This window comes from Mus musculus, chromosome 16, assembly GCF_000001635.26.
Source record: "Mus musculus strain C57BL/6J chromosome 16, GRCm38.p6 C57BL/6J".
NCBI classification, from domain to species: domain Eukaryota; kingdom Metazoa; phylum Chordata; class Mammalia; order Rodentia; family Muridae; genus Mus; species Mus musculus.
Window position 1 is genome coordinate 22,639,441 of NC_000082.6, and position 18,203 is coordinate 22,657,643.

General features: G+C 45.5%; 1 protein-coding gene across 7 annotated transcripts in view; it reads right to left on the minus strand.

Annotated features, from left to right (window-relative positions):
• The window catches only part of Dgkg (diacylglycerol kinase, gamma), a 190,735-nt gene extending 172,873 nt beyond the window's left edge, over window positions 1-17,862 (minus strand). For 2 of the 7 annotated variants that reach the window (XM_017316851.2, XM_017316852.2), the window contains exon 1: window positions 17,509-17,862. The gene's annotated coding sequence lies outside the window, so the exon portion shown is untranslated. The remainder of the gene's footprint in view (window positions 1-17,508) is intronic. The other 5 variants (XM_017316850.2, XM_030248917.1, NM_001346673.1 and 2 more) reach the window with 3 other exon arrangements.
• Window positions 17,863-18,203: the final 341 nt, after the last annotated feature.

The window sequence follows — 18,203 nt, forward strand, 5'->3', positions numbered from 1 at the left end:
CACTACCAGCAATGTCAGCAAGGAAGCAGGACACACAAGTAGAGACAGGAGATGTGGGGAATGATGAGAGGATCGTGTGTGCACTTTTATAGTACCGCTCTTGGAAAAGTAGGTGAAATGGAAAATTCCTGAGAAAATGTAGAGCACTCACTTGAAGGCCGACGTCTAAGCAGCTGCTGTGTGTGCCTAGGAGGGCTGGCATAACTTCCTGTATCCAGTGTGGGGTTATGATATGAGCAATGTGTATCATGACTTTCATAATTGATGACTATCATTTGTGAATGTGTATGTTGCTTGTGGACCATGCAAGGACACACACTCTAGTTAAATAAGTGGAGTGATGGCTCCTTCAGTTTTTCGCCACTAGTATTTTATTTTGTACACCACAGGGGATGTTTTTCCCTGATTGAAATCCTATCCTGTCTTCTGTTTATTCTCTTCTATAAAGTTCAGCTAATGCAGCGTGTATAAAGGCAACTATGCTTGCACATTTACCAGTCTCTTATTAGCTGTGAAGGAGCTCAGATTCCAGCGAGTGCATCTGTCGGTTGGGGGTGCCACAGCGTTTCCACAAAAGCCACAGTATTTGACCTGTGTGTGCAAAGAGCTCAGAGAAAAGACCTGTGCAGACAAAGACACAGACATGCCTGATTGAGAAGAGCAGACAAGACTTGTTTACTGTTGTAAATGTGTGGGCTGGGAGGCAGGAAGTTACCTGTATGTATACTGTTTCAGGGCTGACTACTCCAGTACTGGAAACCAACTTAGCGGGCTCAGCCTTAGGAGAGAGAGGCTCAGTCCCCTTTTCTCTTTGGCTCTTTGTAGCCCACAGTTCTTTGTCAAGGAGTAGGACCTGGTAAGAATTATTCATCCCCCCCACTCCCCCCCCCCCCGCCCCCAGGGATGCTTCAAGGGAGGGGACCTGGGAGGGGATGGAGGAAAGTGAAAATAAAAATAACAATAATAACAGTAACAGCAGCAACAACAACCCTGCAAGCCCTTACATTGAACTTAATTTTAAGAAGAGTTTCTTCATGCTTTCTTTACATTTTCACCTTCAATTAAAATAAAGCGAATAAAGTCTCCAGCTCAAGCTAACTAGGTTTTTTTTTTTTTTAAGTTTTGTTTGTTTGATTGGTTTTGGTTTATTGAGACGGGCTTTTTCTGTGTAGTCCTGGCCATCGTGGAACTTGCTCTGTGGACCAGCCTTGTCCGCCTCTGTCTCCCAAGTGCTGGGATTAAAACCATAAAGCAACGTGTCATTTTTCCCAAATCTTTCAAATGATTGAGCCCAGATTATTGGAGCATGTGTCTGGGTCCAGTGAGGAGTGTGTGTGTGTGTGTCTGTGTTCAGAGTGGACAGTATACACTGAAACCAGACATACAAAAGGCATCATTCAACTCTTCTCTTGTGCTGGGTCTGAGGTGGAGATCAATGAACCAACATCATGCTACAAATGGAAGTCAGTATCTGCCAGGAAACAGGAAGAGAACACAGTCCTGAGGCCCACAAGGATGAGCTAGCAACTCAATCTCTTAAACCCATGTTTCCTTGTTGGGAATGTGGGGAGAGGATCTATTACCTTACATGGTAGGACAAAGACAGGTGAAGGCTTGGCTCAGTAAATAACTTGTTCTATAAGCCGGTGGGCCTGAGCCCAAGTTCTCAGAACCAGTGTAAAGCTGGACACGGTACCACACAACTCTAATTCCAGCACTCTGATGGAGAGATGAGAGTGGAGACAGGAGAATTCCTGGAAGCTAGTGGGACAGGTAGACCGGAATAATGATGTCATGAGCACCAAGAATGGAAAAGGAAGACACACTTGATGTTGTCCTTTGACCTCTAAGCTGTGGTACCTGTAAACCAGTGCTCACAAACACAAACCTGAAAAAAAGATAATAGAGGTTTCTTAGCAATTGCCTGGTACACGAGAGTCAGCGATGGCGACCCTCTACCTGATTTTATCAGATATGGGGAAACACAAGATTCCCGGATGCTCTGAGCACTCTCATAAATGATCAAGGGCTTTGGAATGAAAAGATAGGATTTTAAAGGAGATGGGCAGTAGATTTCAGTTTAAGGAAAAGAATGGGAGGAAAGGAGTACACTTTCAAGGTCAAGACATACGAGATAAAGCTGTAAAAAGTATAGAATTTCCCCTCCGTGCTTACAGGAAGCGGATGGATAAAGCAGAGACCGCTCGCCTTAGTGAGCAGCCGCTCACAGGTTAGGAGGGGGACTGGAGGAGGGCAGCAGACCTAGGAGAGACGAACAGTGACTCATCTGGCTAAAAGCATTTAATGAATTGCCACCCAGCTGCAGGGACTGGCCTTTGTGGGCCAGTCACTTTGAAGTAGGCAAAAATAGCCAACAGAAACCAGCCCCACACGAGAAGAAAGGGGAAAATAATTTTATTTGATTGGCTGACATTGTTTTGATCAGAATGTGAAGTCACATGCTGACTTGGGCTAGTCAGAAAGACACCCTGTCGCTGACGGAGTCAGAGCAGTTTCCATTGCTCCAGCCTTTACCAGGTATGACTTACTCTGCAGTCAGACCACTCTCAAACCCACCCTCCACAATTAAAGGACTCTTCCAGTGGAAATGCCGCTCTGCACATTCACTAAGCTTGGTAAATCCCCTTCTTCCAAAATCTCAGTAGAGGATCAGAATCCACGTCTCACAGTTGGTGTGATGGTTCACCTCTGCTTTTTTCCTGTCACTCTGTTCTGTCCCTGAGATCCTGGGCTTCCTCACTGGCTGGCATCAGCTTCCAGTCTTCAGAGCTGCTCTGCGTAGGAGCCCTTCACAGAAGCTGCTAGTTTCGATTATTTTCTAACGCAAGAACCAAGTTGGCTGTCAGTTTGTACCTGTTTCCTTTTTCATGTGTTCAGGGTCTTCAGCATCCAGAGACACTGAGTGACTTGAAAATAGGGTGGAGTTTTCATCCTTTTTTTTTTTTCTTCTGCTGATGGCTGGGATAAGGTGGCAAGTTACACTGCTATCATGCTGTTGGTTCTTGTGGGTCCTCAGCCATCATTTAGTACTTGCTGGAAGAGTGTGACCTGCTGCTCACAATAATGATGACCTGTGGGGCTGCTCCACAGTGTGGGTCATTTGCAAAACAATAACAAAAAAATATGGACGACTGAAGCTGAGGAAATGTCATCTTAGTTTCATTGTTAAAATGGAAGAAGATCAATTCCACAAAATTATACGTAAGTCCTATGGATGTGATATTAATTTCAACCAAGTATCATTAAATGGTGAGAGAGGTCATGTCTCAAATACTAAAGTGGAGATTGATGGAGGAGGACACACTCAGGCTTACACACCCACACATGCATATCCACACAAGCACACTGCACACTAAAATGTTTCTCTTAACAAACAAAGTGTGATTATTATAATTAAGGTATTTGGTGTCATTTTTTTCTTATTGTTACCATTATTATTTTGAATATTTCCCTTCAATCTCTCTTATCTTCTTTACATGCATGGAGCATGCTTTCTTAGACCTTTTGATTTGGAAAACGGATGAATTGGAGAAAGCCCTGTAATTGGCTCTCACTGATGGTGCAGGCACTTGCTCCGAGGTCTGACAATGTGAGTTCCGTTCCCAGACCCACATGCTGGAAGGAGAAGCTACTCACAAGTTGTCTTCTGCCTTCCATGTGCGCCGTGGCATGTGCCCCACGCCAATACATGAATATGTGCACTTGGGTGGTAAACTAAATTTTACAGCTATTATTTTCTACATTTAAGTCTAGAATAAAATTACTCATAATTGAACCTGGGACTTCATAACATTTCATTTTCATTACCCCAACCTTTTTCTCCTGACCCAGGCAGAGTGCTGTCACTTTAGGCTTTAACAGATGAGTAGCTAAGCTCAGGGCCATGGGACAGAGGGGTCACAGCCCAGGCTACGCTCCTCCACACAGCAGAAGCTAATGAACACATAAAGACCCTAAGATGTTAGTTACACTTGCAAGTTTGTTTCAGAATTGTTTTTGTTACAAAGTGTGCATATTCTTTAGTTCATAGTTTAAAGCTGTATCACTGTTGTGATCTGGGCACATTCTAAGCTGGGTTACTTAACGATTGCTCACCCTTTCTGGGATACTTCCTCCACAAGCTTCGTTTTGACCCAGCAGTGGCTTAGGGCTGTCTTCTTTGTAGTCCTTGGGTATTGTATCCACATCTGTGAACACCGGGGCCACATTTCCATCTCTTGGTCGAAGCGGCACCTTCTTGTCCTCTCGCTAGGATTCCAGTCTCAGAAGCTGTTCTGTTAGGCCCAGCTGGACTAGCCGATTTGTGTACTCTGTCCTATTCTCTTGGACCTCATTTTGTTTTCCTCTCAGCTCCTGTATTTTACTGTTACTCGTTTTGAAGGTGGTGATCTTTTCCAGTAACGAGTCCCTGGACGAGGTCCCTTTGTGTGCTAAATTACTAGTGGTGAGGAAGTGTGAGAAGCCCAGACCTAAGCTGTGTCCCTGAGCCCTCACCCTGGAGCACCACCTTTCTTTTTTATTTTCCTCTTACTCCCAGAAAAAGTCTAGTCTCCAGAATGCTTGATCTTTCCTATGAAGAGATACAAATCTCTGAAACACGTCATACCATTTAATAGTTATATATGCTCGTTTTAATGTAAATCCAACAAGTCGTCTTCACTTCACCAGGTTGCCCAGATCCTTAAAATTCTTTCTGTGCTTATTTATTTTGATCAGTTTGCTGAAGACTGACATAGGAATATAAAGACTTCCCTCTGTAATTGTGCTTGACCAAATTATTTTATGTATTTAATACTTTCTATTCAGAATAAAAGATACCTATACATGTGATATTTCTAATGTTTTCCATATTAAATTCTATATTGCTTAATATCACCGTTCTTTCTTTCATTCGCATTTTCTTGGCATACCTGTGTTGCCCTCATCTGTCCCATTTTGTGTCAAACAGAATATATTCAGAGTCAAGACCCTCCCAACCTCTCTGTCTTCTAGCAGAAATAATGAAATCAGCTACCCAGAGGTGATAACGGGCATGCTCAACCTCACTTTATCATCCTGTCCTATTTTTATGTCTCCTTTCTATTTTCTTACTTAGTTTTAATCGTGGCTATAAGATTCCAGCTCTACCTCCTAATTTTGACGTTAAACATAGGATATCTAGTTTGATATTGACCTATTCTTGCTTAAAATATAATATGCTTATATCTCTTTATGTCAACAATGAAAAATTGTGTTTTCCCACACTACAAAATGAGAAATTTAGTATTTAGAGTAAGTAGCCTGGGTTTTTAAATTAGTTATAATTGATACATAAAACATAAGGATTATACAAATTAGGGATAGTATGGAGTATTTCAGTACATGCATGTATTCTATAAGACTTAAATCAAATAAAACATATTCTCCTCAAATATTTCTCATTTCTTTATGACAAAGTATTCAAAAATCCTTTTTTCTAGTTGTCTGAAACACACAGTCTATTAGATTATATACAGTTCTTTACAGTGCCTATAAACAGTACCTTATATGCTATAAACAGTACCTTATATGCTATATACAGTCCTTCAGAGTTCCTATGTACAGTCCCCTATAGTTCCTATATATAGTCCCCTACAGTTTCCATCCATATTTCTGTGCAGTGACTGTATACAGTCCTCTGCCATACCTATATACAGCCTCCTACAGTCCCTATGCAATCTCTATCTTAGTCACTGTTCTATTGCTGTGAGACATCATGACTTAAGCACCTCTTATATAAGAAAGCATTTAATTGGAGTCTCGCTTACAGTTGCAGAGGGTTGGCCCAGCATCATCTTAGCAGGGAGAATGATGGCATGCAGGTAGGCACAATACTGGAGAAGTATCTGAGAGCTTTAATTCTTGATCTTCAGGGAGCAGGCAGAGACCCTGGGCCTGGCATGGGCTTTTAAAACTCCAAAGCTCACTCCCAGTGATTCACCTACTCCAACAAGGCCACACCCTCTCCAATAAGCCACACCCACTCTAACAGGGTCACACCCACTCTAACAAGGCCACACCTCCTAATCCTTTCAAACAGTTTTCAACTGAGGACTAAGCATGCAAATTTATGAACCTATGGATGCCATTCTTACTTAAACCACCACAATCTCTTACCACTTCTATACATAACACCCTATGGCGCCTATAAAGAGATCCCTCCAGTGCCTATGCACAGTTCCTAAGGTACTTACATATAGTCCTCCACATTACCTATATGCAGTCCATCACTGCCATCAGAGACCTTGTTCCCATCTGTGGCTCGGTACCTGCTGACCAGCTATTCCTATCCTTATCTCTATCTGCCTCTCTGGTCTCTGCTAATAACAACTTTATTTTGTATTTTCAGGATTTACAGTCTCTAATCCAGCTCAGGGCTTCATGCATGCTAGGCAGGTGCTACATACCATGAGCATCCCCAGTCTTCCTGATGCCTTCTCCCTAGTTTGAGACATGGTTTTAGCAAACTGTCCAGGACAGCTGTGAACCCAACTCCACAGATTAGGTCAGCCTCTAACTCCATCCTCCTGCCTCAGCTTTCCAAGCAGCTGGCATTATACCTGTGCAACCAGTCCTAACTTTGCTCTGTTATTGACTTCTATGAGACCAATTGCTCAAGGTTCCAGCACGTGGGCTATGTCTTCATGTTCTATCCATCTTACCTCAATGGCAGAACTTATACCAAGTTTTTAGATTTAGATTATAATTGATTTGTTATTTATCTCCTTTATTAAGAATAAAAGTTATAGTTACATTTTTTCTTTTTTCTTTTTTTGTTTTTTGTTGTTTGTTTTGTTTTGTTTTGTTTTGTTTGAGACAGGGTTTCTCTGTGTAGCCCTAGCTGTCCTGGAACTCACTCTGTAGACCAGGCTGGCCTGGAACTCAGAAATCTGCCTGCCTCTGCCTCCCAAGCGCTGGGATTAGATGCATGCACCACCACTGCCCAGCCTTGTAGTTACATTTTAAAGAGCATATTAATAACATTTATTCATTTTGTCTATGGTTGAGCTATTGCACCGTCCATTTATTTATTGTATACATACATGTTTGTGTGTGTGCATCTGTCCTTGTGTATGTGTATGTATGTGCACATGCACGTGCACCTGTGTTTACACTTGCATGGAGGTCAGAGGTCAACCTTAGGTGTTGCTTCTTAGATGCCATCCAGTAGCTTTTGGAGACAAGGTCTGGAGTTCGTTGGTTAGGTTAGACTTGATGGCCAATGAGCCCTAGAATTCTGCCTGCTTCCACTACAGGGATTACAAATGCACACCATCACACCCTTGGTTTGTCATTGCTTCTGATGTTGTTTGCACATGCCTGTGTTATACGTGTGTGTGTGTGTGCATGTGCGAATGTGTGTGCGCATGCCCCTGTGTGTGCTTCTGTGTAGAGCCTGACACTGGCTTTAGACATCTTCCTGGATAACCCTCCCGTTTATTTATCGAGGGTAGGGTCTTTTGCTGAACCTGAACCTGGCTAGCCAGTTTTCCCCCAGGATCCCATTTCTGTCTCCCAGACTCTGGAATTACAGGCAGTAGCCATGCTGCCTGCTTTTGAGTGGGTTCAGAGGTTTATATGCCAGCCTTCACCTCTGTGGGATAAGCACACTCCATTCACCGAGCAATACCCAGACCGATGTCAGGCTTCTTGACATGGGCTCTGGGGGTTGAACTTGGGCACGTATGCTGTACTGTAAGCACTTTACTGATTGACTCGACTTCTAAGTCCTTATTTATTTTTTAATTATTTTTTGAGGCAGAGTCTTACTTTGTAGCCCAGGCTAGTCTCTAACTCTCCAGTGCTAAGATAACACACACACTTCACAGTGGCTTTGTGCCTTTCACAGAACATCGTTTCCATTCTCAACTTTCAATCTCCTAATTGGCCAGATCATTTTGAGTAAACAACTTTCCTCACTAGCAGATGTTAGTGGGGTGACTTTCTGAGCACCTTTCAGCCATATATATATATATATATATATCCCTGTTCATGGAATTCTTCTGCTGAAGTTCTGTGACGCTACCTCAGGCTCCTTCTGACGTTTCCTCGCACAGAGTATCTGAGCTTGCTCATTGTCTCTTAGAAAATCAAATGTTGCTCTTCTCTAACTAAATACCAATATCTCTGCTTTTATAATGAATAGCTTTCACCAGAATAGGTTTCATTTTTCCTGAGCATGTATGAACTGTTTTAACTAAAGTGAAGAATGGAGTTTACACGTTTAGGCATCTTTCCTTCTGTCCCTCCTGAGAAAGTCTTTTTTGTGACGTAAGTGTGTCCACTGCGGTCCCATATCTCCATGTGTCTTCTCAGCATTGTGCTCATTTTAAATTTTTCTGTGCTCTTCCCCATGTTGGCTTCCAGGCCTGGTTCTACACATGAGCTTATCCAAACGCCTGAGACGTGACTGCTGCACGATCTTCATTCTGCAAATGGCTAATGTGTCTAATGCAGCGGTTCTCAACATGTGGGTCATGACCCCTTAGGGGTTAAATGACTCTCTCACAGAGGTTGCTTAAGACCATCAGAAAACACAGATATTTACACGGTGATTCATAACAGTAGCAATATTGCAGTTATGAAGTAGCAATAATAATCTTGTGGATGGGGTCAGCAGACCATGAGCAGCTGTATTAGAGGGTCCCAGAATTAGGAAGGGTGAGAACCACTGCTCTAAAGGGATTCATGTCTGTACCTCTAACTGACACCTTGAGCCCTGTCCTGAGCTGAGCACCTTATTCTGCTTACACATTCTGTTGTTCCCCAGTTCTCTCGTTCATGAAGCCATCGTTCTCCCAGGCACAGAGACAGAAGCCAGGGAGTGACCCTGGGCTCCTGTCCCCTGCTTCCCACTCCTCGCTTATACATTACACATTCCCCCTGACTCTCCCTTCATTGCTGCAGCCTTTGCTCGGCCCTCCATCACCCCACTTTCCCCTCAGAGCGCCCTGTGGGGAGACCTGCTTTCCATCTTGTCTTACACTACACTGCAGCCCAAGAGACTGCTCTAATTATATGACCATATTATTCTCCACTTAATAATGTCTCACAGCCTCTCCCAGTGTATATAAAAGACCTATACTCTTTAGTGTGACACGACAAACCCTCTCTCTGTAGTTTGGCTGCTGCTCACATTTCCAGACATACCTCTTATCACTTTCTCACACAGATTTTGCCTCAGTAACTCTGACCTGTGTACCAGGAACAACCTCTGAGACTTTGCTTATGCCGTTCCCTCTCATTCGTTACGAGTTTTGGTTCAAGCTTTCCAGATCGTTCTCTGGCTTCCTTGATCTCCTAACTTCTCAGTTTGTGGATTTACCTCTGACTTTCGTCTAAGATCAGCACTGTTTGGTTTCTGGTTCTGTTACACATCATTGCTAGAAAACACTTGCCCTCCCTTAGGAACCGGTCCTGTGTGGAGCGCACAGTGGGTACACACACACACCTGTGCTTTCACGATCAAGTGTCTGTTCAGGAATACACTCGCTGTGACTGCAGGACTTAGGTGTTTGGGACAGCAGAGCGTTTGGACAGAGCAGGAACACATGGCTGTTGGCTTCCTAGTAGTTAAGAAACATCACCTTGTGACTATTCAAACTCAGCTAGGCATGCCAGCATTAGAAAAGGGAAGAGCCTGTACTTCTAACAGTGATGGCCTAGGATCAGGTTCTTGGGCTCATGGACGTCACGCTGATGAAACTTCTGCATGGGGGTGGTCTGGAGAGCAACAATAGTCTTGGCTCTTAAAGATTCTGGAAAGAGCATCTGGCACCACAGAAGATGTGGAGAGCTATTTTTCTAGCTCAATTACTTTAATTAGAGGTGGGGCTACTGTGGCGTTTGTTCTGTTGTCCCTGAGCTGAGAGGTACAGACATGCAGTGGGCAATATAAACATTCAGGCCCAGTCAGCATCTCAGCGCCTGAGGATCAAAGTGGGCTGCAAAGCCCTGGCTGCTTGGAACTTCACAGCAGGTGGGAGGTGAGGAAAGTGAAAAATCAGTTCCTGTGTGGACAGGGACACCAACCATGACACTGAGAGGCACCACCTCCATCATGCAGAGCACATAGAAAGGAAGGGAAGGCTCAGATGGCCAACTGGGAGGGCAGCTATGGCTTTTCCAGCTGTTTGGTGCCCACTGAGCTTTCCCTCTGGCGTCTCTTTTCTTGTCCCCTGCTTTAGCTGGTCACAGTAGGGAGACAGGCTGGTGACATGCCTGGTGACTACCTCACATGCCTGTGCGTTGAATCAGGAGAGATGATGAATATAAACACACTGCTGTTTCTCTAAGTGAGGTACACTAGCCTCTAAGAAGGGTCATTATTAAGATGACCTCTCACTTAAACCTTGACTCTCCTGTACTCCTTTCACAGATTGTGTATGCCACACAACTTAGTACTTACTTGGGAGGCTGAGGCAGAAGGGTTCTGTGGTTTGTGTATTTGAACCCTGCCTGGGCTATGAGGCCCTTGTGGGAGAAGGAGGAAGACACACACACACACACACACACACACACACACACACACAGAGAGAGAGAGAGAGTGAGAGAGAGAGAGAGAGAGAGAGAGAGAGAGAGAGAGGAAGAGAGGAAGAATTTTTTCTTCAGTTCTTTTTGGGCTCTCACCCTTCACATCATGACCAAGGAAAAGCCCCTCCCTGCCCCATATTGATGACTTAGGAGGCCAATTCTTAAAGGAGAAGTAGATATTTTGACGTGAGTCAAAACCTTCAGAAGAGAAGGTTAGAAGAAAGTCCACCCTGGAGAGGCGCTGGTCGGAGCAGAGATGATGTCTCCTCCCTGCTGTGACCTCCAGGCCAGGCTCGCCCCACCCCGTGTGGGTGGAGAGCTCCCATCACTTAGCTTTGTTTGCTTATTTAATGTTTTAGTATGGTCTGTCACTGAACACAGCCTTGAACTTGGGATCCCCCTGCTTCAGTCTCTCAAGCAGTTGGCACATCAGGCATGTGCCCCTGGTCTGGGCCAGGGTTCCTTGTTGAGATCATGACTTGGGACACTCTCTCAGCTCCTTCTCCAATCTCATTTTCAATAATTCTAGAAACTCTTAGATGTGCCACAAATTAATACATATCTCTTATCATGACTGAACAGCATTCTAGAATGCTAAAGCAACATATAGTTCAAATAACCACAGCACAATTTTTAATCTATCCATAATCATACAGCAAGGGGCCACCACCAGCACCAATACCACCATTACCATTGAAAGCATCACCACCAACACTATCATTACCGGCACAACTATCACCACCACCCTCAGAACAGATATAAGTCCTTTACTGGGAAAGTAACTTGGAAACATTTCTTATCTTAGGGGACTGATGCAATTCCCAGAAAGTAGTCTGAAAGAGGATCTGGAACCAGATTTGAGGAATGAAGTTGTGACCTCGAGGAGGTAATGTGAGCTCACCAAAAGTGGTTTATACCAAACCAACACTGTTTCTATAACAAGGATATTGAACAGCAGACCAAAGGAATATCAGTGATAGCAAATCAAGACCTTCCCAAGATATTTGACAAGCACTGATTGACAATCTCTTGGAGAAGAGTACAGTAAACTGAATAATTTTTCTTAGAACATGCTGTTTAACGATTGAATCCGTACCTAGTCCTTGGAGCACATAGAGAAATGCCTGGAAATCCTGCAATGCTCAGGGTCTGTACTGATAACTTCGGCAATATGGTCATAAATGTTAGATTAGCAACGGCTGGCAGCTGGCTGGAAGGGCCAGCAGAAACACTGGATGACAATATAGTTAAAAGTACCTTACCAGGTTAGCAAGAAAGACAAGCTAAAGGAGACACAATGCAGAATAAAAGCCAAGGCTCTGCATTTGTATTCCACCTGTCACTTATACAAAGATGGAACAGGGAGGAAGCGGTGAGCAGGGCAGGGCAGGGGCCAGACTGAAGACAAGTTGGGCAATTTCAGTGGTTAGGAGTCTCAGCCAGTGGTAATGGCATGAATATCTAATTAGATGTCAGGAAGCTTTTATCAGAGATAGAAATGAAGAACGAGGAAGGTGCTTACTTCACTCTGTGTTGTTCAGGCGAGCAAGCACTGCTCTTGGGAGACTCAGAGAGAACAGTGGCTGGCTGCAGTACTAACCAGTGAGTTCCCTTCTCTCTACCTATCCATTCAGAGCCTAGCTCTCCTGATGCCCTGGGCACAATTTGCACTCTTAAAGGTCGTTTACATCTTCAGATTGTAGGGATGGTTTCCCTCGGAATCCCTTCAAATTCACCCTTTTATCCACTTCTCAGGAAGCCAAGAGGGCGACAAGTCATGTCACCATCACCACACACATGGATACGAAGGCAAAGCATGCAACCTTTGAAAATTCTGTCTTTCCTACCAGCTTTGCAAACACAGGTGAAGCTACTCAAACAGTCTGAGGGTCCTTGTCCAAGAGATGGAGTTATTAATATCAATCAGGCTTGTAGTGATGACGTGGATATGTGTGAGTGTGTGTGTGAGTGTGCACCTTACTGAAGGGCATGGAGTAGATGCAGGGACAGGCCCTGCCTTTGCTTTCCTCCATGTTCCTTCTCCCTTCCTCTGGGTCAGACTCTGTGCAGAGGACGTGTAGAGAAAACAAGACAGATGCAGACACTCAGTTTGTACTCTGGGGTGCTGGACTCTGTGCACTTAAGGAGGTTTTCTTCTTGTACATTCTCTAATGTGTTCACCAAAGAGCTGCCTGCAGCGCTTACACACAAGAAATATGACCAGCGTGACTGAAACCGTTAATTGTGTTTTGCTTTGAAGATTTAAATAAGAATGGGATGAGAGCTGACACAACTCTAGATCTACCTCAGGCATATGCACACACACACACACACACACACACACACACACACACACACACACACAGAGCAGAATGAAGATGCTTTGAAAGAAAAATGTGTACACAACACCCAGAACAGTGCATCGGACAGTCTTACTTGTCTTTTTCTCTACCAGATTGTCACCTGTGGATAAACATCAGGTGCTAGGGATATGGCAGAAACAGGCATAGCTCTGTCCCCAGGGAGCCTGCGCCTTACTGAAGATACATGCAAAGAGGTGTTTTCACCATGGTGAGCTAAGTAGACGCTGTGGGCTGCTGAGACCTCTATCTTCCATGCACAGGAGGGGAGGGATTTTCAGAAGGACCTGGACAGAACCAAGCTGAGTCTTGCAAAAGTTGATTTCAGGGTGAGACCCAGCTGATGTTTATTCTGTGTGTAACTGAGCCAACTGCTGGTAGGAGAGGTAGGTACAAGGGGAACACGCTCTAAAGAGAACCCATGTCTAGGGCCAAGTTGTTTTCTTTTAAAATTGCCCTGTTCCTGTATGGTGGCACGCTGCCTGATTGGGTTTCTTTTGCAACATTTTCTTTGACTTGAGGATATTTCTGTGATCTGTGTGTCTGTGTGTGTGTGTGTGCAAATATGTGTGTGTGCACATATGTGTGTGTGTTCAAAAGTCTCCCTAGCTCTACTTTGAAACATGGTCTCTCACTGCACCTGGAGCCCACTGCTGTTGCAGCCAGGCTGGCCAGCCAGCCAGCCCAGGGATGCTCTCCCTTCTCTTTCCACATCTCCAGCACAGGGATTATAGGTACATACCACGTGCCTCTTTCTTTTTAATGTTGGTGGTGAGATCTAAACTTAGTCTCCATTTTTTGCACAGGCATGGCAAGTGCTTTTCTGAGGAGCATCGCACCAGTCCATTACCTAAAAACTGTCTTATCTGGAGTTATTTTCATGGGACTTTTTTTTTTTTCTGGGCTGTGTTGCTGTTGTTTGATTAGACAAGCTTTATTACTTGTAAGTACTGTTGGTTTTATTGTGATATTCTGATACTTGATATAAACAAATAGCTCTATGTGTCTTGCCAGACTATGATGAATATAAGAGACTAACAGGAGCCTATTGAGCCTGGCTGTGATAGTGATGTATGTTTATAAGGGTAAAGATGACTGTAATTGTTGTGTGAAGATGTGGGATATTATATACATTCATATATTTCATACAATAGTTTGATGTCTTCCAAGTTAATACGTGATACCCAGCCAAAGAGTTATATAGCCCACAGTCATTCGTGTAAAAATAGATACAGTTTTAAAGCTAACCATGGATGTAGAGGCCTGTAAACCCATCATTTGGGAGGCTGAGGCAGGAGGATTGCAGGGAATTTGAAGCTAGCCCAGTCTACATTAGTGAGACCTTGTCTGAGAAAACAACAGCAATTAATAATTATAGTCTTATATGAAATGGTTTCCACCTCCATATTTGAGGGTGTGGCTTCTCCCACCAGGCTGGGGATGGTCACACTTGTGGCTTTGTCCTGTGACATTGTGAACAATTCTTGAGTAGCTGAAAGTTACCTACTTAGCCCGTGGTAGAGCTGCCTCCCGGGAAACGGAAGTGTAAGTCAGTGTAGCTCTTTTGTACCTCTAAGGAACAGGGGCTGCTTGTGTATCTATAAGGAACCCCCAATTAGTCATGCCTCTGGCTTGGTGATTCTCCTGGGTATCTACCTGAAAGAAGGAACTGGAAATGAGCATGGTAGATTTTGCCCGAACTTATTTGAGGTGGCTGAAGAGAGCACGCAACTTAAATAGCTAATGGTACAGTAATACCCAGCTGCAAAATGATGCTGGTGAGAAGGGTAACAGCGATGGTTCCTCAGAGTCAGCAAACCTGGGCTGGCACTGCGGCTCTGCCACTGGAGCGAGTCACCTGTGCCATCCTAGAAAAACGGGGTTGATAATAATAACACCTATCTCAGAGGGACTTCCTAGGACTAAATGACATAATGAAGATAAAATGATTAAAACCACGCAAAGTACATTTATTAGGTTACCTACAAATGCTAGCCCTCTATGGAGCGTATGATTTCAAGGCATAAAAATAGACAGAAGAGAAATATGTCAATGTATTAAAAATGTGGGGTCTGAGTGGTAGGAATCTTGGGCAATATAATTTTTTTTCTTACTTTTAATTCCCCAAATTTTCTGCACTGGGCAGGAACTACTATTATATTAGAAGTCTATCATGATGTTGTAATACAATATGATATTTTTAAAAAAAGAATGTTACCCACAATGAAACAGCACTTCCCCTTTCCCTTCCAGGGGAGGAGCTGGGGCCAGCCTTGGCAGACACAAAGTCTCACAACTGCTGGGTCCCAAGGAGGGACAGGATATGTGGAGCGGGGGATGGGGGTCCTTGACGCTTGTTGGTGAGGTGTGTGGTGGGCAGCTGAGAAGCTGGGGTCATAGGAGTTTCTTCCACCTTCCACAGGAGGAGACTCTACATTCCAAGCTGCTCAGATGTTTATTTTTTTTCCCCTCATAATTTTGGTTGATCTGAACAAGAGACTACATAAAAACATCAAGTGAATGGGAGCTGGGGAGGTGGCTCATCAGTCAAATATCTGTGGCTTAGGCATGGCAGGTCTGAGTTCCAGTCCTCACACAATGTGCCAAGCAGGGCAAGGCAGCTGTGGCTCAGCCCGGAGAAGGCAGAGATAGGAGGGTTCCCAGGCTTCGTGCCCAGCCAGTCTGGCTGAATCAGTCAGCTTCATGTTTAGTGAGACCCTGTCTCTAAAAATAAGGTGGAAAGTGATAGAGGATCTCCCCTCCCCCCTTCTCCCTCTCTCTCTTGTGCGAGTACACACACACAACATGTATACAAATCGGGAGGCATGCACATAGAGAGAAGTATGGGATACATACACACAGATATTGAACATGCACACACAGGCGCGGGGCATGTACATACACACAGAAACATGGGACACATACACACACCACCTTCAGATCTTTCCCGGAAACGGTAATGCCTAGGTGGCTGGAGTTACATGTTAAAGGGATGGGGGTGGGGAGGCGCTTAGATCAGACCAGAAGCACCACAGGAAATTAGCTTAGTTGCAGCTGTTTTATTTAATGAGTATAATTTATATTCAAAGTAAAATTTCTGGCAAATACAACCCTTTAAGCAAGAAACATCTTCCCATGTTAGGGGACACCCATAGACTGAGAAGGTTATAGTTGTAAACAGTCTCTCTCTCTCTCTCTCTCTCTCTCTCTCTCTCTCTCTCTCTCTCTCTCTCTGTGTGTGTGTGTGTGTGTGTGTGTGTTCTCACACACATTTGTTTTCTGATGTTTGCCCCGTGAGCCAATGTCACTCCTTCAGTCCTTTGTTGACTGTGGGGATACCCTGTACTCCAGCAAGTGGATCCTGAAGCTGCGTTTTATGAACACTGAATCCCAGGCACCAAGATAACAAAGTCGATGTCCCCTTCCAGACCAGAAGGGCAGACTACTGTCCCTCATGATGTTTGGAGGTGGTCATTGTACATCTCTAGATCTATGATGTGTCCCCTAAGGCCCCGAACCGAAAGCTTGACAAACAGTTCTCCTAGGTCCTGCTCCCCACAGGGAGGCCATCGTATGCTAATGAGGCACGGACAGATAATCTAGCAGCCGGGACAAGTGAGTCCGCAGGTCCACCCAGCACTCTTGAACGCCACTGTGGTTCAGTCACATGTCATCTGGCCCCTCAGCAGACCCTCCTGGTGCCCTCCTCCTCCCACCCCCGGCGACTGAGGGAGGGGTCTCTCCGCTACCTAGCTACCCAGAATTGCACAACGGGACTGCTTGCATATGGTGCTTTTCTTCCCTGTCCACAGCAGGGATGGAGGCAGAGCCCCTGAATCACCTGTAGGGCTTTTACGAGCTCCACAGCCCCCTCCTCAAATTCTAGTTCACTAGTTCTGAAGAAAGAGACATCAGGAGATATGTGTGCGGGGGTCTTGAGGAGTTCTCGTGTATGTCCCACGGCCTCACAGCCCCACAGGTAATTCTGGAGGTTCCCTTATAGAGATACCAACACAGACAGGTCTTGTGACCCAAAAGAAACAGGCCGATATTAGATTCCCACGACGCTACCCCTTTTATTTGCCAAGGTGTCTGTATTCTCTTCAGCTTCTCTCTAAACCCACCACCCTAGAGGCTTTGAACTTGGAGTGTCCCAAAGTCTCAGAACCCTGCGAGACTGTCAGAGGCTCTGGCGGCCAGACAGCAGAAAGACATTCTCTGCTCCCCGCAGCCCTCGGGTTCCCTGTGCCGCGCTCTGGATACCCTGGAGTCAACGTAAGAAAGGATGGCATTTGACCAGTTGCTTCAGCAAATTGCCCGAAGCAAGGCCGCTTGTCCTCTGCACACCTTCGCTTCTGCACCGACCACATAGGGAGGGGGCCCCACCCTGCCCAGTCCACTGGCGCATCCCCTCTGGCCAGGGTTTGTGGCAGGTGGCGCGGTCAAGATGAGCGCAGGGGCCTCGTCTGCAGTTCCTTTCCCTATCGCGGGACCCACTCTTGCTTTGCCCTGGCTCTCCAAGTTGCTGCCGGGTCCCCCCAAACTGGTGATCCCTGGTTCGCGGTCGCGGTCTTACCTCACCATGCAACACTTGGTTGCGCGCTTGCCGGGGGCGCTCCCTCCTAGCCGCTTATTCCCTTACTTGGGAGGAAAGAGGAACCGAGAGACAGAAGGGGACCGAAGCGGGCGCCCGGGCGATCTCCCGGTGCAGCCCTCTCTGGGGCGGAGACATCAGGCAGCCACCAGGGTTGGCGCCCCGGGGTCTTCCGCCTTCGCTGCTGGAAGGGAAGGCTGCCTCTGCTACCCGCTACGGCACTGCGGCTCTGCACCCTGTCCCTCGCAGCATCGCAAGTCCAGCTGCCACTCTCGCTGCGGAGCCCTGCCCCCCGGGCGCAGTGCCCGCCCCCGCCACACACCCGCGCGCGCAGACACACGCGCACCCCACAAACACACTGGTGCACACACATAAACACGTGCTGCGCGCACACTCGCACACCCACGGATGCGTTGGGTGGGAACCTCTGTACATGATCAGGGCACTCCTGGCTGGCAGGGCTTTGGTCAGAGTGCTGGTTGGTGGCTGTGAGAAACCAGCTGACATCAAGGTAGAGGACATTACTTGAAAAATACAATGTCCTCTGGCTGTTTACGTTCCTTAACCTAGAAACCTAGGGGTCTGAGCTGCCTAAATATTCCAACCAAAGCAAAGAAAAATATATTAACATAAAAATAAATCAACAAGTTCTCTGTTTTCTAGGAACTCGCTGTCTC